The 21,027-nt window shown below is 40.8% G+C and overlaps 1 protein-coding gene and 1 pseudogene across 12 annotated transcripts in view; one reads left to right on the forward strand and one right to left on the reverse strand.

The window, feature by feature from the left end:
- GPR156 (G protein-coupled receptor 156) overlaps positions 1 to 21,027 on the forward strand; it is a 99,768-nt gene that overhangs the window by 2,327 nt on the left and 76,414 nt on the right. For 4 of the 12 annotated variants that reach the window (XM_021070314.2, XM_084991127.1, XM_021070310.2 and 1 more), the window contains one exon: positions 16,733 to 16,895. The exons of 4 other annotated variants lie outside the window; for them this stretch is intronic. The gene's annotated coding sequence lies outside the window, so the exon portion shown is untranslated. Of the gene's footprint in view, positions 1 to 8,895; positions 9,086 to 14,265; positions 14,372 to 16,732; positions 16,896 to 21,027 lie in introns of all 12 variants that reach the window. 4 more of the 12 variants (XM_021070311.2, XM_021070313.2, XM_084991124.1 and 1 more) reach the window with 3 other exon arrangements.
- On the reverse strand, positions 8,055 to 8,970 carry LOC100522645 (non-selective voltage-gated ion channel VDAC2 pseudogene; annotated as a pseudogene).

Here is a 21,027-nt window from a genome sequence, read left to right on the forward strand (position 1 = left end):
TTAAGAAATAGCAGTGTGAAGAGTATTAACATTTCGATGGGGTAAAAGGAGGTCTTAGTCTTCTGACTCTAAGAATCTTAGGCATGTCTCTTAATTGCTTCCTTTTTCTCCTTCTTAAAACATCAGTCAAATGATGTTACTCCTCCCCTGCTTAACACGCTCCAGTGGAATAAAATCCCTCACACTTGGAATAAAATCCAGCTCTCTGCCAGGATTTACCAAAGCCCTTTGTGTCTGGCCTCTTTGACCTTATATTCTGCTACTCTTCCCTCGCTTTCCTGTCTTCCTTGCTCTGTGCCTGAACACTCTTCCCTCAGATAGTTAATTCAGAGCTCTTTCCAAACATGACCTTCTCCATCAGGTCTTCCCTGACCACCTGATCCAAAGCAGCACTTTGTCACTCCCTGTCCTCTGACCCTGCTTTAGCTTTCTTCACTGAACTTAGCACTACCCAGTGTTATATAGTGTATCTGTTTCTTTGTTAATCATCCATATAGTTCCCCACTCAAATAGAAGCTTCATAAAGGACAAGAATTTTTTTGTTTTATTTATGGCTATGCTCCTGTTTGGCATGTTGTCAACAATTAATACATAATTATTGAATAAATTAGATAATTAAATGGCACAAACAAGACATTGCCTCCCATAAGGGTTGCAGAACCCTTGGTAAAATACTAGAAGCCCTTGTAAGTAATTCAGGTTAATCAATATTTTATAGGTAAATGATGATCCTGGAGATCAGTGGCCACTTTTATCCTCACAGTGCTTTGAAGCTGAACCCTGTGCTTGAAGCTGGGCCAGTTTTGCCAAGTCCTCATCTCAAACAAGTTATACAAATTTCAGCCACATTAATTTCCCTCATGCCTCTTTCCAATTACCCCCACCCCCCAGAAGCAACCTTGGTTATGATTTCTAGTGTCGTAGTTTAGTTTTGCTGGTCCCTGAACATCATATAGATGCCTCCACACAGTATGCACTTCTGTGTCTGGCTTCCTTTTGTTTGACATAATGTCTATGAGATTCATCCATGTTGTTCATTTCTTTTCATTCCAAGGTAATATTCCACGGTATGAATATTGTCCATCTATATTCATCCGTTCTCTTATTGATGGACAGTGGGTGGTTTGGTGCTATTTTGAATAAAGCTGCCGTGAACATTCTTATAGAGTCCCTCTCATTCCCAGTCCTATGTGTCTTATTTGTAAATTTTCTTTGTGCTATCAGTGATGAGAGAAGGGTGGTGAGGTTGAGGGGGGGCTGTGACTGATGTGGCAGTCTGCATGCAGCCCCAAAGTGCCTTCTCCAGACAGCCCCCCTGGGTGCTGACCTCCCTCACACTGCAAAGGGAGAGCACTTAGAAAATGAGTGTCCATGTAAGTGGGGGAGCCCTGAGGTGCAGTTTCAGTGATTCTGGAGTCTTAAAAGAGACTGTGGAACGTCTGCTGCCATTGCTGTGGTGTTCCCCTCCTTCTCTCGGTTCCCCACCCCAGTATAAGTTGACTCTCATCATCCACTGAGCATTCTCCCATCAAGGGATTTAAATATTTATGAGCAAGAGTCTTGTTCAGAATCTAATAAAATATTTACGTGTTTCCATGGGGCATTGGTTTCCATCGAGACCTCTCAAGGTGTTTTTTAGAGACACTTGTCATAATCACGAGCTACTCAGACAGAGACAGACGATACCATGTTACTGAGCCCACCTTGCTTCCTAGGGATAGGGGAGAATGAGCACACAGATAATGGGCGTGAAGAGTGTATGGATCAGGAGAAAGACTGCATGTGGAGAAAAAATGACTTAGGAAAAGCACTTGTGAACGGAGTGCCCCGAAGGTGTGAGTGCAGAGGTGAAGGTGGAAAAGAGCTTGTCACCGTGAGGAGGGATTAATTAAGAGGGGATGCATTCATTCCAAATAGAAGGATGAAGGAATCAGTCTTGTCAAAGACACAGCTCCTTTGACACCCGTGTAGACAAGGCTTGTGTAAGTCAACTATGCCGAGTGCTATAATTACGTTATCACACCTGCTATGAAAATGTGGGGGAAGGAGTGGAGGCTAGCCAGTATTTCCAGGTGGGGGGTAGAAAACCAGCTATTTCAGAAGGAATCATTATTTTCCTCTGAGGGAGAAGTGCCTTTTGAGTCTAGTTCTGAAGGAGGCGTGACTCTCTGACTGGCAGCTGTGGTGTGGAAGGGCATTTCCAGAGATTCAGAAAGTAACTTGAGCAGACATTCAGGTCAGGGCCAAAGTGCTGGTGTGGCTCAAGTAAGATGAAGCAGTGGGGGAAGGGGGGGTCAGGGCAGGTTTGCAGTAAGAGATAAAGCAGGAGGGCCAAAGGCTAATTTGTAAAGGACACAGAGCATGGACTTTAGTCTGTTTGTTGTAGAGAACCATGTAACTTTTGACCAGAGATTGGGCCCAATTTTGAGCAATTCTTTGGAGGTACCTCCAGCCCCAGCAAGGCTTTGAGGTCTGTTTGTGTCCAAGGCCCTTCCAGAATATTCTGCTGTATCCAATGCAGTCTAAAGGCTTTGTGCCATCTACCTTAAGGGATGTAAACAAGAGGAGGTCAGATCCATTCAATATAGTCCTGAGACTAAGCAGAAACAGATCTCACCAATCACCTTACCCTAAGCACACATATACTCACGATGCCTAAGTCAAACTGAATTCATGGGCTGGATGCTGCATCATTTTGATCTCCTTCATGGCCACTTTGCCTCTGCAGTGATGGGCGTCGGGGGGGCAGGGGGGACGTAGACGAGTCTAAGAACCCCTTTAACACATGAACCTAAATCTGGGTCACTATACTTCAGGCAAGGTTGCTAGGCAACAGAGGACCCAGCAGTGAGGCCGGCAGACCATCTCTGCACAATTCAGGCCTGCTTCAACCACCCAGTGCACAGTGACTAGAGAGGTATTTGGCAGTAGAGGGTTGAGGCTGTGATGATTGACAACCCATAGACAGGCCTGCTTGGTCACCTTCCACATGTGTTCTCCTTCAGACTGCAGATCCCTTTTCAGAAGTGCCCTATCATAAAATAGCGATGGGGGTATGAAAGTTCTCAGTCATCTGCACTTTTTGATGTTAATAATAAAGAAGAGATGAATTGTAGAAGAGATGGGAAGATAATTTTCAGGGCAGCAGTGAGGAACTTTGCATGCGTGTAGATTAGCCGGGAGCTCTGGAGTTCTGATGGGGGGAGAACAGAAAAGGGCATGAGAGGACTTCTTTAAAAAAGCTTCATGACTCTGCCCAGAGCCTTGCTATTTGGAACTGCTCTCACACTGCCATGGGTACCTGTTCCAGAGTGATGGTGGAACACTCAGGAAAGAATGCTCCGGGCCGTCCTATTGCAGTCTGCCTATGCTGGAATGTCAGACTATCAGCCAGCACTGTCAGCTCTCCATCCTGATTTTTCAAGGATAACGGGGTAACTGGGAAGACCTTGAGAATGGAGGCAGAAGCGAATGTCTTAACTAGGGAAATGACAAGAGTCTAGAGCAACATAATCCTTTTTGGTTCTAATGTAAGATATTCCTGATTTTCTGCATAAAGTGGAATCGCCCAAAGTCCACTTCAGCTGTAGTATTTCCTCTGAATAGGTGAATAGGGTGAATGCTAAATTGAGAGCCTTTTCCAAAAGGACCTTTCAATGAATCTGTGATCATGCCCTGGCTGGTGATAGCTACTTGCTTTACATGCTGTTTGGATAAATCCAGAAGATTGCGGTAAAGAAGGACCAGGAAAGATGATGTCAGGAGACGGAAAAGGGAAGGGAGTAGTGACCTGTTGGGGTCCTAGGTACCCAGTTATCTGCAAGTGAGAAACTGGGATGATAGAAGATCAAATAACTACACATGGGAATCTTTACGTGTAAATATCGCTGACTGCAGGAACCATGAGGAGAAAAATGGGCTGAGATGGGAGGCTGCTGTCAGTCAGTTCAAAGAATATTAATATAAGCTTACACACCAGAGCACATAGCCACACCACAACTGTGCAGATCCCACCAGTAATATGCTGTCCAAACCCCTTTCACACTTCAACCACATTCTCTCATATTCATAATATTCAGTATATGTACGTGAGACATTCAGCTGTATTTGCAAAGACATGCAAATGCAGACCTGCTTTAAAAAGTAGGTATAAAGAAGAAACCATTTTAAAATATTACCAGCAGTGGGATTATAAATGGTTACTTTTCTTTTTGAACATGTCCATATTTTCCATGATTGCTATTATAAGCATGGATTTCTGTGATAATCATGAACACATTAGGTAAAAAATATTTATTAAAGGGGCTAAGTAGGGAGAAAGAAGTGGCATGGGTGGAGGAGAGTAGGATTGTACAAGAAGAGAAAAAAGGATGTTGGAAAATGAATGGAAAAATAGTTTTTTCATGATGCTAATTTCTGCATATTTTTATTTATTTTTGAATATCATAGATGTCTCGCCCGTACCCCTAAAGATCTGTAAGATTCTATTAGCATGAAACCAAATTGCAAATACTAAGCCAAGTGTCACACCTTCAAGGCCTAATGCTACCCTGGGGGTGACAGTTGGAAGTCCCACAGCTGGCTTCCAGTGGTCCACCAAGGTGCTAATAGAAGATCAAATAACTTCAAATAACTGGAGTTCTGATGGCGGGAGAACAGAAAAGCACATGAGAGGACCTCTTAAAAAAAGCTTCATGACTCTGCCCAGGGCCTTGGCGGGAGGAGAGTAGGACTGTACAAGAAGAGAAAACCTGGGTGATACCATCTTTCCCACCAAGTTTCATACTTGCTCTTGCAGTGGCCAATCCAGCCTGTGCATCTCTCTCTGGGACATGGACCAGGCGCCAACAAAAGCTGTCAGTAGTTGGAGTAGTGGGATTTTCCCAGGCAAAAGCCTGTTCTCTTCTCATCTGTGCCTCTGCCCGCTGCTCACTGGCTCAGGCAGCCCCTTGGGAAACTCTGTGGCTGAGCTTTTGGAGCGGTCGATGTAGTTTTCATTTCATGAGCACTGGCCTTTTCCAGAGCCACTGTCAAGTCTGTGCTTGCTTGAACTGGCTCCTACTGAGGGACACGCGGTGAGGCCTCTCTCTAGGAACAGAGGTTGCTGTCTACTTCTGCCCTCCAGGATCAATTTAGAGCAAATGCCAGAGAACTGTACACCCTGCTGAACTCTGGGGTCTGGCATTACTTATGTATGATACTACGTTCTCAATAAATCCTTTTTTATATTTTAAAGTTAGCACATTTTAAAATTATAGAAGTAATACATACTCATTATAACAAGTCTAGTAACTAGCAGTATATAAAGAAAATGTTATTAATCTCCACCTAGTCTTCCCTCCATCTTCCTGGCATATCCACTTTTTCACTCCTTTTCTACTTTCAGGTATAAATAGGGTGTTTGATACCAGTTACTCTGTGTTTCATTTTACTTATTATATGATGGACATTATTATAGATCTATACATATATTGATCCAATTTATTATTTTTAATAGCTACCTAATAGTCCTTTGCAGAAAGTTCCATAATTTCTGTATTAATAGATATTCTGGGTTTTCCTCCAGTGTTTTTTTTTTTTAAACACAACAAATTATGCCACAATAAGCATTCTGCATTTATCCTTACACTTTTATTTCCATAGAAAAATCCTCCCATTTGGCCTTTCTGGGTCAAAGGGGAACAATACAATTTCAGTGCTCACTGTGGGTCTCCCCTGCTGCAGTTGTTTCCCTGTCTGCTTTTGTCTTGCTCTCCCCTCTCCCACTGCCTTTCTCCAGGGGAGCCTGTGTATTTAGGCAGAAGAGCCCTGCAGTAAGAACTCATCCTTGCCAAGTGTGGATTATATCAGCTTAGTGGGAAGCAGGGACTGCAGTATCTTGGTTGCATTGTGTCTCTATTGCTTCTGGTGGGCCAGACTGTTTACAGTTCCCCTTGCTCATTTATTCCACACTGAGGTATTATACATGATCCTCAGTGGTGGCAGGAGCAACATGATCAGGAGGGAGGGGGAGCTTTCAGAGGGAACAGGCTGTTACAGTGCTTTCTTACAACTCCGTAGCTGCTATGTTTTTGTCGTGCCCGTCCCTTAATAGTTGGATTGAGAAAAGTTCTTTGATTCCATCCCAGTCTTCTCCTGCTATTTTGAGGGATTTAGGATTTGGGGATTGTTAGGAGTATACAGTCAACCAACTACAACTGATTACTTGACATGAGGATAATTAGTTGAGAAGGTAGGGGTCTTGGAGCTTAAGGATCAGTGCCAAGCAACAGATGCGAACATTCTTAAACAAATGATTTTACCCAACCTGGTATTTGGAGTGAGCTTCCCAGTACTACTTGGCTTTCATTGTTAGTTTTGCTCTTGTTTGCATATAAAAATGCAGTCCGGTCCACAAGACTGGAGAAGAGGGGGATTCCAAACCACACCAGGGCTGGAGAAAATATCAGAGAAACATTAAGGGAAGCTGGTGAGTATGAACAAGAGAAATATAAATGGTAAACTGACAAAGAAGCAAGAAGTATGTGAGATTTAAAAATCTTCCACTGAAGGTTGCTCTGTGGGCCTGGGAGCTCATGGACACACTGTGGAAATCAGTGATCTCTAATCTATATTAGAAACCCAATTGTGCTTCTGTGTTCAGAATGCAAACATTAGCTAAGCAGAGGGAACAAAGTTATGAAGTCCTATGGCAGACATTTTGCTGTTGGTTTCTGTAACATATTCTGCAATTTTTACTCAGTAGCTTCAAAGTGGATTTTTATGTCCTAGATTTAAAATGAAAAGAAGAAAACCATAATAGACATTATTGTGATTAATTTCTAAGGAGAAATTTTAACTTTAGTTTGAATGTACTTAAACCTGAAGAAGCATCATCCTTGGTGTTAATACATGCTTTTATCACTTTTCTTCATAAAGGTCTATTTCATTATTGGTTGGTAGCACATCTAACAGGTAAATACATTTAAATAATGTATAGGTGACTGCACGGCTGCAGCATTGATAACTAGATAGATAACCAGGTCAACTAGAAACCAGCTAACAAGTAACTATCTAAATATTTAAAATACAGCTCTTGGGAGTTCCCGTCGTGGCACAGTGGTTAACGAATCCGACTAGGAACCATGAGGTTGCGGGTTCAGTCCCTGCCCTTGCTCAGTGGGTTGACGATCCAGCGTTGCCGTGAGCTGTGGTGTAGGTTGCAGACGCGGCTCGGATCCAGCGTTGCTGAGGCTCTGGCGTAGGCCAGTGGCTACAGCTCCGATTCGACCCCTAGCCTGGGAACCTCCATATGCCACGGGAGCGGCCCAAAGAAATAGCAAAAAGACAAAAAAAAAAAAAAAAAAAAATACAGCTCTTGGAATTCCCATTGTGGCTCAGTGGTTAAGGAGTCCTACTAGGTAGGAACCATGAGGTTGTAGGTTTGATCCCTGGCCTTGTTCAGTGGGTTAAGGATCCAGTGTTGCCGTGAGCTGTGGTGTAGGTCGCATACACGGCTTGGATCCTGTGTTGCTGTGGCCCTGGTGTAGGCCGGCGGCTATAGCTCCCTTTAGACTCCTAGTCTGGGAACCTCCATATGCCAAGGGTGTGGCCCTAGAAAAGGCAAAAAGACAAAAGACAAAAAAAAAAAAAATAATAATAATAATAATAATAAAATACAGCTCTTGTTTATTTATTTGTTTTTATTTTTGCTTTTTAGGGCCACACCCATGGCATATAGAGGTTTCCAGGCTAGGGGTCAAATGGAACTACAGCTGCCAGCCTACACTGCAGCCACAGCAACACCAGATCCGAGCCACATCTGTGACCTACACCACAGCTCACGGCAATGCTGGATCCCCAACCCACTGAGTGAGTCCAGGGGTTGAACCCACAACTTCATGGTTCCTAGTCAGATTCATTTCCGCTGCGTCATGATGGGAACTCCAATACAGCTCTTGTTTAGTTCATCCTTTGTTTTGATCATTTTCATGGGGGTTGGGGTGGGGAAGCCTGCTGGTCACACTGGAAGTTTATTTAGGCCAAATCTTCCAAATTTATTAAGGCTGTATCCATTCCTGGTGGTTTCTTTCAGCTGGATTAAGCCTCCAACTCCAGGGCAAGCCGAAGTTTGTGGCCTCCAGCATTAATGCTCTTCCCATCTATCAGAGCAGATGGTGTGAGCTTTACACCAGGCCTCAGAGTCTGAGTGCTGCTCATTCCAATTAAACTAGAGTTGTTGACTTTTGCAGAAATGGAAGCAGTGGGAGCTAAATGATACTTAGCTGCAGTGCCAAAGCGAGTGTAGTTGGTTGCTGATGTCCAAGCAAGGTTTACTGAAGTGTCAAGATCTTCACATACTTTCCAATAAATTGATCCTCCAAATTCTGTCCCATCATTGACATCAGTGTGTAGCTGGAAGTCCCCAGTCCTGTAGCCCACTGCATAGTTATTCCTTGTCAGCTTTGATTTGGCACTGTCATAACCAAAGACACCAGCAAGCCAGCCCTCATAACCAAAGACAGCAGAACCACAGATTGCAGGTCCAGCAAAATCAAAGTCAACATCACAACCAAGGTCTATACACTCTCTCATAAGAAGACTTTGATTTTACCACTTTTCTTTCCTGTTTGGTGAATAGGTGGTATCAAATGTCAGTTTCAAACCTTGACAAATCTGGTCTTCAATAGCAATTTCTGTTCCCAGAGTTTCAGTGTTCTACTTCTCTGTGAAAGTCAGACCACACTCACACCATTTATATTTGGTCTCCAAAATCCCAGTAACTTTACCAGTGTCTGGATTAGATGAACCAGATGTTGAGAATTCCACGCCACTGCATGACTTTGTTTTCGCATCCAGTTTCACCAATCCAAAACCAAATCCTTTGTTGAAACTATCTCTGGTGGCTTTGCCAAGGTCAGCAGGTGATGGAGGAATACACACTGGCCACGAGCTGTTCTGTCTGTAGGTTGCCATGGAGAAGCCATGGGAAGAGGGGATCTGCTGGGGAGAAGGGGAGGTGCTGCTGTCCTTCCACTTGCAGCTGAGGCTGCTCTGCTGGCTCAGGGTCTGGCTGCAGCTCCTGCGGCTGGAGGGCAAAATGAAGGTACATCAGTTTTTAATTTTCAAATATGAACTGATAGAGTAACAATGATAGTTAAAGCAATCCCTATAATAGGTTTGTCTCTTGTAACTTAGGGATTCTATAATATATTTTAATTAGTCTTATAGTTAATAGTAAGGGTAGTTACTTCTTATGCTGTTTGCACAGTGATTTGTGCCTTGAAGATGATCTTTAAACAGTTTGGTCTTGTCAGTAAAAAAAAAAGTAAGATTAAACATATTCAAGACATGAAGCATCTGCTTCTAACTGTAATGGACTACCTGGTAATAAACCATTTCTCCCAGATGGGATGTCTAGAAAAGCTGGATTTCAAAAATCTATTTAAAAGCATAAAAGACCTACTAAGGGAGCCAGGGCCTGAGAGCCAAGACCTCAGAAAGAAGAGAAATTCATTGAGTTCTCTACATTCTGGGTTGCATTTTTCCTTGAAACATTTATCGCACAGGGATGAAAATAGCTCCTGCTCTCACTGATAAGACTGGAAAAGCTCCTAATTCATGGAGTATTGGGTAGTGTGCTCTGAAAGGTAACGCGTAACTTAACTGCATCCCAAAACAATGCTCAAGCATGTTTAGAGTAATTTAAAAAAAAAAAACAAAAAACTAATGTATATGTAATTGGCTTTTTGTTGTTGTTGTTGTTGTTGTTGTTTTTGTTGTTGTTGTTGCTATTTCTTGGGCCGCTTCTGCGGCATATGGAGGTTCCCAGGCTAGGGGTTGAATCAGAGCTGTAGACACCGGCCTACACCAGAGCCACAGCAACTCGGGATCCAAGCCGCGTCTGCAACCTACACCACAGCTCACGGCAACGCCGGATCGTTAACCCACTGAGCAAGGGCAGGGACTGAACCCGCAACCTCATGGTTCCTTGTCGGATTCGTTAACCACTGCGCCACGACGGGAACTCCCATATATGTAATTGGAATGCTCCAGGGGATGACAGAAAAATATTTGAAGAGATAATGGGTGAAACATTTTTGACTTTGATGAAAACTATTAACTTACAGATCCAAGAAGCTCAACAAACCCTAAGCAGCAGCAACAAAAACAACATCAAAAATCCGCCAAATGTATCATAATCTGGTTGCTCAAAGTCAGTGATGAATAGAACATCTTCAAGCAAGAGGGGAAAATACATTATATACAAAGGAACCAAGATAAGAATGACAGAGGTTTGGGAGTTCCCATTGTGGCACAGTGAAAAACGAATCTGACTAGTGTCCATGAGGACTCGGGTTCGATCCCTGGCCTCACTCAGTGGGTTAAAGATCTGGTGTTGTCATGAGCTGTCATGTAGGAGGTCACAGATGCAGCTCAAAGCCTGCATTGCTGTGGCTGTGGCATAGGCAAGGGAACTACAGCTCCCGTTTGACCACTAACCTGGGAACTTCCATATGCCATAGGTATGGCCCTAAACAGCAAAAAAAAAAAAAAAAAAAAAAAATTGGCAGCGGTTTCAGAGATTCCATTGGGAAAAAAATGCAGTCAAAAAGATAATGGAACAATCTTTTTAAAGTACTGGAAAAACCAAACTAAGCCCTTCAACCTAGAATTCTATACCCAGTGAAAATATCTTTCAAAACAACAGTAAAAGCCTTTTAAGATACATAAAAGCTGAAAGAATTCTTTACTGGCAGATGTACACTATAAGAAATGTTATAAGAAGTGTTTCCAGCAGAAGGAAAATGTTACCAGTAAGGAACATGGATATATGCCAAAAACATGATGAGCACCAGACATGGTAACTACATGGAAAAATAGAAAAGGTTTTTCTTATTATTTAAACCCCCTTTATATGTAAAAGAGCTTTTTAAATACACCTCTTGGAGTTCCCATTATGGCTCAGTGGTTAACAAATCCGACTAGGAGCCATGAGGTTGAGGGTTTGATCCCAGGCTTCGTTCAGTGGGTTAAGGATCCAGCATTGCCATGAGCTGTGGTGTAGGTTGCAGACACGACTCGGATCCTGTGTTGCTGTGGCTGTGGTGTAGGCCAGCGGCTACAGCTCCAGTTAGACCCCTAGCCTGGGAACCTCCACATGCCAGTGCGTGTGGCCCTAAAAAGACAAAAAAAAAATACATATACATACACACACACACACACACACACACACACACACACACACACACCTCTTACTTACAGTATATTGTAAAAAAAAAGTATAAAGGAAGAAAAATAAAAACAGTGCATTGTGGGGTTTATAACCTATGTAAAAGGAAATGTACAACAATGATAGTACAAAGTCTGGTAGTGGAAACGTGGAAATATGTTGTTGGTCAGGTTCTTTTCTTTTGTCTTTTTAGGGCCGCACCATGGCATATGGAGGTTCAGGCTAGTGGTCAAATTGGAGCTGTAGCCACCGGTCTACACCACAACCACAGCAACGCTAGATCCGAGCCGCATCTGTGAACTACACCACACCTCACAGCAACGCCAGATCCTGAACCCACTGAGCGAGGCCAAGAATTGAACCCGAAACCTCATGGTTCCTAGTTGGATTCATTTCCACTGCACCAGGACAGGAACTCCCTAGTCAGGTTCTTATACTACATGTGAATCTGTGCTGTCATACTACACTATGATATCACTCGAGGGTAGACTAAGATGGGTTAAAGATCTATCTGTATAGACACAAAAGCAGTCATAGCAAAGAAGATAGCCGATAAGCCAAAAGAGAAATAAAATGGAATCATAGAAAATACCCAGTTCACCTAAAAGAAGTCAGAAAAGGAGGAAAAGAGAGTCGAGGTGAGATAAATATATATAAAAAAAAATACATGAAGTAGAAATGATATGACTCCAAGGAGAAATAGACAAATGTATAATTGTAGTCCAAAATTTCATTCACTTTCTGTTAGTGATGGATGTAACAAGAAGACAGAAAACAATTAAGGATATAGAAGAAGGAACCAACATAATCAGTCAGCTTGACCTCATTACCTACTGACAGCAAAATATGCATTCCTTTCAAGTACCAATGGAACATTTATCAAGATAGACCATATTCCAGGCTCCAGAATAAGTGTCAATGCTATTAAAAGGATTCAAGCCATATAAAATGGCTTGACCCAATAAAAAAAAATCAATGATAGAAATCTTCAAATATTTGAAAATGATAGTGCACTTCAAAATAGCCCATAAGTCAAAGAAGAAGTCAAAGGGGAAATGAGAAATTAATTTGGGCTGAATGAAAATAAAGTTATATATCAAAAGCAGTATAGACATACTTCATTTTATTGCACTTTACAGATACTGACTTTTTTACAAATTAAAAAAAGGGTTATGGCAACCCTTCATTGACTAACTCTATCCATGCTGTTTTTACAATGGCATTTGCTCACTTTGTGTCTCTGTGTTGCATTTTGGTAATTCTTGCAATATTTCAAACTTTTTTCATTATTATTGTTTTTGTTACGGTGATCTGTGACCAGTGATGTTTGATGTTACCCTTGCAAAAAGATTATATCTTGCTGAAGGTTCAGATGATGGTTAGCATTTTTTAGCAGTAAAGTCTTTTTAAATTAATATACATACACTTTTTAAAGATATAATGCTATTGCACACTTAATAGAAATGTATGTAATCTATAATGTAATCTATAATGTAAACATAACTTTTGTACATGCTGAGAAACCAGAAAATTTGTGTGAATCCCATTATTGCAATTGGCGCTTTATAGCAGTGGTCTGAAAATGAACTCACAGAATCTCTGAGGTATGCCTGTACTTAGGTGGAAATTTATAGCACTGAGAGCTTATAAGAAGAAAAGTCTCATATAAATGTCCTCGGCTTCCATCCTAATAAACTAGAACGAAAAACAGTAAATGAGACCTAAAATAAGCAGAAGAAAGGAAATGAATATTGGAGCAGAAATAAAAATACATAGAAAAGTAGAGAAAAGTCAGAGTGAATGCTGATTTATTTAGAATTCAATAAAATCAAGAAGGCTCTAGCCAGAATGATCAGGATTTAAAAAAAACGCAGGGACAATTTACTAATATCGTTAATTAAAGAGGTGACAACACTGCAAATTCTATAGATATTATAAACAGCTTTGTTGCAGAAATTCTGTCACCTTAGATGAAATGAGCAAATCCCTTGAAAGATACAAACTACCAAGTTTTATTAAATAAGCATTAGAGAATATGAAAGACCAGATTTATTAAAGAAAAATTCTTGGCTGTAGCTCCGATTTTGACTGCGAGCCTGGGAACTTCCATATGCCACAGGTGTGGCCCTAAAAAGAAAAAAAAATAATATCCCAATTAAAAGACAAAGATCATTTTACTAGATAGAATGAACATTTTAAAAGGATTATTAAAATGTTTTAATTAGTGACAGTTTTTCATAGCCTTCATCATTTAAATGCATCTTGCTTTATTTGTGGGTAGCCACAAAGAAATATTTGATTTATGAGAACAATATGAAGAGAAACTTAAGAAAATTTATCCCTGACTTCATCTGAATTGTAGTTTGAAATGAGCCTCCTCACTTGGCCTGAGTGGGCTTTGTAGGAGGGGTTGATGGGTGGGCTGTGATTTCCCCCTCCTGATTTTATATATAAAGTATTACGTATTTGTGTATGTTTTTCAGGAGAGGGCTAATAGCTTCTATCAGTAGCTCATGCCCCAAAACATTAAGAATCACGGTTTGAAGAATGGAAAAATTGAGTGCTGCTCTGGGTCTAATTTCTCAGTAGTGCTTCTCTGAAATTAATTTCTTGTGATGGTGCTTCAAGTGACTTGGTCTGTTTATATGTGCATGAGCTTCATCATAGTAGTGTGGAGTAGCAAGTTAAAGGTTATTCCAAGGGTTGTGTGGTTCCAACTCCAATGAGAACCTTCTGTTTCCTTAAGCTAGAATTGGGTCCTCAGGGTATGATTCCCAGATCAACAGCTACAGCATCACCCGGGAACCTATCAGAAATGCAGAGCCTCAGGCCCTATTGAATCAGACCCTCTGGCAGTAAATGCTTGCAATCCGTGTATTGTAAGGCATTCTCCAGGTGATTCTGATGTGCACTGAAATTTGATAACCACTGAGTTTAACTATACTTAGAAAAGCCTATTCTCTACCCCCTGCTTTCAGGCCAAGTTTAGGACATTTAGGAATTGATTGCAGAATGAACAATCGCTTATGTTTTCCATCTCTTTATCCTCAAAGAGCCTGAATCACTCTCACACAAGTGTCCTGGGTTGCACAGCAACGCTGAACAACAGTTCAGAGAAATCCAATGTCCAGATGAAACTGGAATTTAGAGACACAGCATGTAAGTTCACATAAAAATTCTAACCAGAATGCTTTTCAGGGATGAGTTCCATTAATTTCAAAGGCCTTGGATCTCTGCTTCTTTTGAGGATTAGAACATTCAGTTTCCTGAACAGACCGAACCTCAGGAACAAAGTACTATTTACCTTTTCCTAACTGTGGGACACCCTCACAAACATCATTCAAAGGAGTTCAGTATCACCATGGCTCCATTTGCAAGGTAGATTAATGAATTCTACTCAGCCTATGTTCTGGCTACCCATCAGGACTGAGTTCTCAGCTATAGTAACATAAAACTTGAACTGTTCAAAACCAGCCTCTGAAACCTTCAAATGATAATTCTTTCTGGTCCTTCTGTTGCCTGAAGCTTGATTTGTCATGACTCCTTACTGTTTCACTGATGAGAAATAGCATGGAGCACTTCACAACAGTTCTCATTAAAGGAGGGCAGCCAAGTGGAATTCATTCTTGGCTCTTAATAGTTTTCAAAGGAGAATTTTATTGCATATTAATGAGCACTAATTGACATTTGTGACTGGTTTTTATGGAAATCATTGGCATAATTTGCATAATAGAACCTAGCAGCTTTTAGATAACAGTGCAACTCTGGGAAGTTGTTTAGGGTTTTAGTATGTTCCTGGGTTTTTTTTAATTCCCAACACCAGTCCTTGGCAATAGTGTGGAATATTAACAGGTCTCTAGAATCCATCTATAAGGCAGTAATGACTCAACCCAGTCCGTGTGGTTGTGCCAGTTTATACCTGAGAGTACAGGGAGAGTCAGCAAAACATATCAGGGCAGGTCTCTGAAAGGAGATTCACTCCCAGTAGTCAGGGGGATTTTCCAGCCCTCTTTTGTGAATCAGACCTCCTGTTTCTGTTGGGTTACAGGAGTAACTAGATGTCCTGAAGATGGTTCCCAGTAGTCTAGGACCCCTATACTATATACTGCCTTTTAAACATCTCTGGGTTCACTTCAACAAATAGGTGTTGATCACCTGCTATGTTCCAGGCACTGTGCTAGGTGCTAGAGCAAGATGACATTGTCTTGTTCCCTGCTGCATCCCTAGCTCTTAGCACAGTGACCAACACGTAGTAGTTGATCAATCAGTATTGATTGAATTAATGAACATGGCCTCTGCTGTCAGGAATCTATAATTCATTATTCTTAACAAAATCTGATTTTAAATACAGTATAAAGATTGTTATTCTGCATGTTAGAAAAAAAGCAATTATTTAGAATTTTGGATTCTGTTAGAAACTTTAGAGAAACATGATAGATAACCTTGCTTCTATGACTCTAGATTTCTGTAAAGATGATGCTTTTCTATTGTGGAAATGAAAGAAGCCAATATTTTTTGATGATCTAGTACATCAATTATTTCTGCATATAACCTAGATGTCATATGACTTAATCACCAACAAAACCAATGAGGTGTAGATAGCTTTATCCTCATATCACTGAGGAGGCAGCTAAGGATTGGAGAGGTTAAGTGACTGACCTAAGGCATCACAGATGGGGAATGATGGAGCTGAGATTTAAATTCAGCCTTGGCTTTGTCCATTGCAGTACCACTCATTATACCCAATGGTTCTAAGATATGCGAAGTGAAGCCAAACTCCAGGTACTAGGATGGGGGGCCAAATTGCCCGTACATTCAGTTGACCTAGTGTTTACGGTAAACCTACTGCTTGTAGCAGTGTTTCTCAGATTCTCTGGGGGACCCAACCCAGTGGCCAGTCTGATTCACTTTAATTCCATCAAGGAGCCAGAAAAATGTAAACACTGTAAACAGAGGGAGAAATCAGGTTTAGCTGAAGAAAAGTTACAAGTAATACAAAATTGAAAGGTAGAGTATGGCCTTCTGTAATGTTGAGCAGAAATGTTCTCCAGGAGTTCCTGTCGTGGCGCAGCAGAAACGAATTGACTAGGGTCCATGAGGTTGTGGGTTCTATCCCTGGTTTTGCTCAGTGGGTTAAGGATCCGGCATTGCTGTGAGCTGTGGTGTAGGTTGCAGATGCGGCTCGGATCTGGCGTGGCTGTGGCTGTGGTGTAGGCTGGCGGCTACAGCTCCGATTAGACCCCTAGCCTGGGAACCTCCATATATTGCAGGTGCAGCCCTAAAAAGACAAAAAAAAAAAAAGGTAAAAGAAAAAAAAGAAATGTTCTCCAGATTATGGAGAGATCACTGATGGTGGGCTGGAAGCACCAGAGAGGCTTTGGAACACAGGGATTAGGCAAGAAGGGTGGGGTAGTCCAAGAATTCCTACAGAGTCCAAGGATCCAAAAGCTCTGTTTTCTCTGCGAGTCACACTAAATTAATAAATCTGATCCACTCTCCTCTCACTTCCCCCTACCTCAGCCAAAGGACAGCCAGTGATTCTCTTCTGCTTCTAAAATCCTCTGAGAGGGGTGCATTTGGAGCAGCCATCTCTCCTCCCCCTGCCCTTCCCTCCAGTGAATCAAGATTCCCTGCACCAGCCCTGCTCCAGGGTCCTGAGGATGATTATTCAGAAACCATGAAAGTAAGTGGAAAACTTAATTGGAGGCACTTCAAAGGCTTTAAAAGGGAACTTTTTATCATTTCTCCCTCTTGCATAAGGGAAATCTAAGGTTCTGATCTTGCATAAGGCAAATCTAAGGTTCTGAGAAGCAGATTAATTCAGTCCACTTTATCTTGTTCGGGAGAAGACATACAAGTTATAAAACTCATTCTCTCTCATGAGAATATTCTTTCCCCTTCTGCAAAGTTCCTTTTCTCTCTTGGATCTCCTCCACAGACGTCTCACTGCAGCCCTAGAGCTCTTACCCCAGTGGCCTCACCTGCTCCAGCTGCCTCCACTAGCCCTGCACACATTCTGTGTGTTCAATTCAGACATGCCCTCCTCCTGGTCATCTCCCACTCAGCACTCCCCTCCACACACAAAGTCCATCTTCCACTCCCAAGGCCAAGTCTTTGCCCCAGCTGTTCCAAATGCATGAAAGGCCAACCATAACTTCCTTGCAAGGTCCTTTAAAGTAGTGTAGGAAGAGCACTGAAGTTGGGAGACCAAGATTCTGTTCCTACACTCACCGTGTGATCCTGAGCCTCCCAACTTCTGTGGAGCAGTTTCCTGACCTGTAAAATGAAGAGACTGGACTTTTTAAAACTTATTTTTAATTTAAGTTTAGTTGATTTACAATGCTGTGCCAATTTCTGCTGTAAGGCAAAGTGACCCAGTCATTTATATGACCCAGTCACATATATATATATAACTATATATATAGTTATATATAAATATAACTATAAGTATATAAAAATATAAATATATAAATATAACTACAAATATATAAAATATAAATATTTATATATAACTATATATAGTTATAGCTATATATATATATGTATATTTTTTAGATTATTTTCCATCATGGTCTATCCTAGGAGATTGGATAGAGTTCCCTGTGCCATACAGTAAGACCTTATTGTTTATCCATTCTAAACAGTAACGGATAGTAATAGTTTGTATCTACTAAACGCAAACTCCCAGTCCATCCCACCCCCTCCCCTGCCCTCCCTTGGCAACTACAAGTCTGTGAAGAGATTGGACTCTATTATCTGAGGTTGCTTCCAGCTCCAACATTCTGTGACTTCACTTACTTTTCCTGACTGAACTGTCCATTCATATATATGCAGTACTTTCTCACCCTAATCTCATGTTCATGCTCTCTTAGAATTTACAACTGCAGCCATCTTCTGTGGTGAGGATCTGTGTGGTGAGTGGTCTGGGGGAGGTTTAGTCCCCTCTGCCCTTTTTGTACCTGCCTGCTGCCCCCACAAGGAGCAGTGTATGCTCAGCTAATAGACATGCATTGTACTGTTAGTATAAGTGACCCATATTCAGGATGTTTGTAAATCTGCTACCAGAACATGAGGCAATGCATTCAAAAGCAGTTAAAATGCATTTTACATTCTCTGCTATTTATAATTATCCATGTATCTGTTGCTTATATTAACATAGTTAATGGGGAGGTAATACTTCAGACAGTATCAGTGCCTTAGTAAATATCTAAAACAATGCTATTGGTAGAAGTTTGAATAGACACGTTTTTATGAATTAGCTTGTGATTCTGACTTACCTCTTACTGGTGGGTAACCTGAGCCTGAAGTACCAAATAATGTATTTATTTGCTTAGATTGAGTAAAACATCCCTAATACCTAAATTTCCCCTTCTTCTGCTTTTAACGTAGAAAAAAAATGTATTGTGTTAAAAAATGAAGCGGTAAGAAAACCAGGACAGAAGGAAAATAGCCATAGGATAATAAAATAAGCCAGAAATACTTAATACTGCACAGTTGCAGTTAAGTGAAGCTTATATTTGATTCGAAGCTTCCTGGCAGCCAAAAGGGAAAGAAATATACTATTCATGACATTAAAATGTTCCAGAAAAAGTACGAGAAATTTATGCCGTCTGTCCTCAAGGAAGAACCACTAAAGTCAATGTTGTAGACCATGCCCTCAACAATATTTTACTAATACCTATAATGCTAAATTCATTCATTTATTTAGTAATCATTTATTGCATGCCTACTATGTGCCATATCTTTCAGTGCATTACAGTTATTCTTTTTTTTTTTTTTTTTTTTTGGTCTTTTTAGGGCTGTACCCGTGGCATATGGAGGTTCTCAGGCTAGGGGTCGAATGGGAACTGTAACTGCGAGCCTACACCATAGCCCACAGCAGCAGCAGAACCTTAACCCACTGAGCAAGGCCATGGGATCGAACCCATGTCCTCATGGATGCTAGTCAGGTTCGTTAGCGCTGAGCCGTGATGGGAACTCCCCAGTTATATTCTTTCTCTTTTCTGATGCTCAGATTATCCTCTAGTGGAAGCCTGTTGACTCCTGCATTCCTTTGACATGATTCTACAGTCTCTGTAGTCTGATAATTTTTTATTTTCTAGTATGACAAGATGGCCTAGTTTCATCTTATATACTTCCAGCTCAATAGCTTAAATAAAGAAACCTGACTCCTTTTAGTGAAAAGTGGTTTTAGAGACAACAGTCTGGGCACTTGGAGTGCTTTTTGTTCCTGGGTTTAATTAGTTCCAAACCTTAGTTAACAGATAGGAAATAAGAATGTTTTAGAAAAAGAAAAAAATTGAGTCCATATTGATATTTCCCATTTAAATAAAGGATTGAGAGATTTTTTTTACTTATTTTATTCTATATATGTATATCTTTCCTCTTTTTTGTCTTTTTTCTTTCTTTCTTTCTTTTTTTTAATCTAGGGCCACACCCGCGGCATACGGAGGTTCCCAGGCTAGTGGTCTAATCAGAGCTGTAGCCACTGGCCTACGCCAGAGCCACAGCATCTCGGGATCTGAGCCACATCTGCAACCTACACCACAGCTCACCGCAATGCCAGATCCTTAACCCACTGAGCGAGGCTAGGGATCAAACCCACAACCAATGCCAGATTCGTTAACCACTGAGCCACAACTGGGAACTCCCCTATATCTTTCCTCTTACTTTGAAAATCTTAGTTCCTGATGACATGAATATAATTATTGATTTGCTTTATCTAATAGATACATATGTGTGTATGTGTATATATGTGTCCATATCCATCTGTATGAAAGATGAACAGTACCCAATTAATGCTATTTAAGATTTCTTTGTGGATTTTTTTTGTCCTTTGGATGTATAATCAAATTAATATTATTAAAATAATTCTCTATGTGGTTATATCATCAACTTGATAGGTTAACTTGTTTGTTTTCTAATTTTTAGATATTGATTTTTTCTTTTTGATTTAATTTTTAAATTAAGTAAATATTTATATGGTTTCAGAGTCAGAGCTATAAACAGAGGTCTGTTTTGCCTCTCTGTCTCCTTCCCCTTGTTCTTTTCCTTCTCTTATAGGTATTGCTCTTCTTTTTTTCTTTTTTTTTTAAGTTTTCCTCATTATTTTTAATTCCTTTCTCTTGACTATGAGAAAACTGGCTCTCATTATCCATAATAATTGGCTTATATGCTTAATTTTAATGCATGTATACATTTTTTTCTTACATTATCATGTTCCATCATAAGTGACTAGATATAGTTCCCAGTGCTATACAGCAGGATCTCATTGCTTATCCATTCCAAAGGCACTAGTTTACATTTATTAACCCCAAATTTCCAGTCCATCCCACTCCCTCCCCCTCCCCTTTGGCAACCACAAGTCTCTTCTCTATGTCCATGATTTTCTTTTCTGTGGAAAGTTTCATTTGTGCCATATATTACATTCCAGATATAATTGATATCATATGGTATTTGTCTTACTTACTTCACTTAGTATGAGAGTCTTTAGTTCCATCCATGTTGCTGCAAATGGCATTATTTTGTTCTTTTTTATGGCTGAATAGTATTCCATTGTGTATATATACACCACATCTTCTTAATCCAATCATCTGTCAGTGACATTTAGGTTGTTTCCATGTCTTGGCTATTCTGAATAATGCTGCAATGAACATGCAGGTGCAGGTGTCTTTTTTGTTTTCTTTTTCTTTTTGTCTTTTTAGGGCCACACCTGAGGCATATGGAGGTTCCCAGGCCAGGGGTCTAATTGGAACTGTTGCTGCCAGCCTACGCCAGAGCCACAGCAATGCCAGATCCGAACCATGTCTGCAACC

Source organism: Sus scrofa, chromosome 13 (genome assembly GCF_054392235.1).
Source record: "Sus scrofa isolate SSC_HxYL_T2T_F1_AM1 chromosome 13, Sscrofa_HxYL_maternal_Yorkshire_Landrace_v2.0, whole genome shotgun sequence".
NCBI classification, from domain to species: domain Eukaryota; kingdom Metazoa; phylum Chordata; class Mammalia; order Artiodactyla; family Suidae; genus Sus; species Sus scrofa.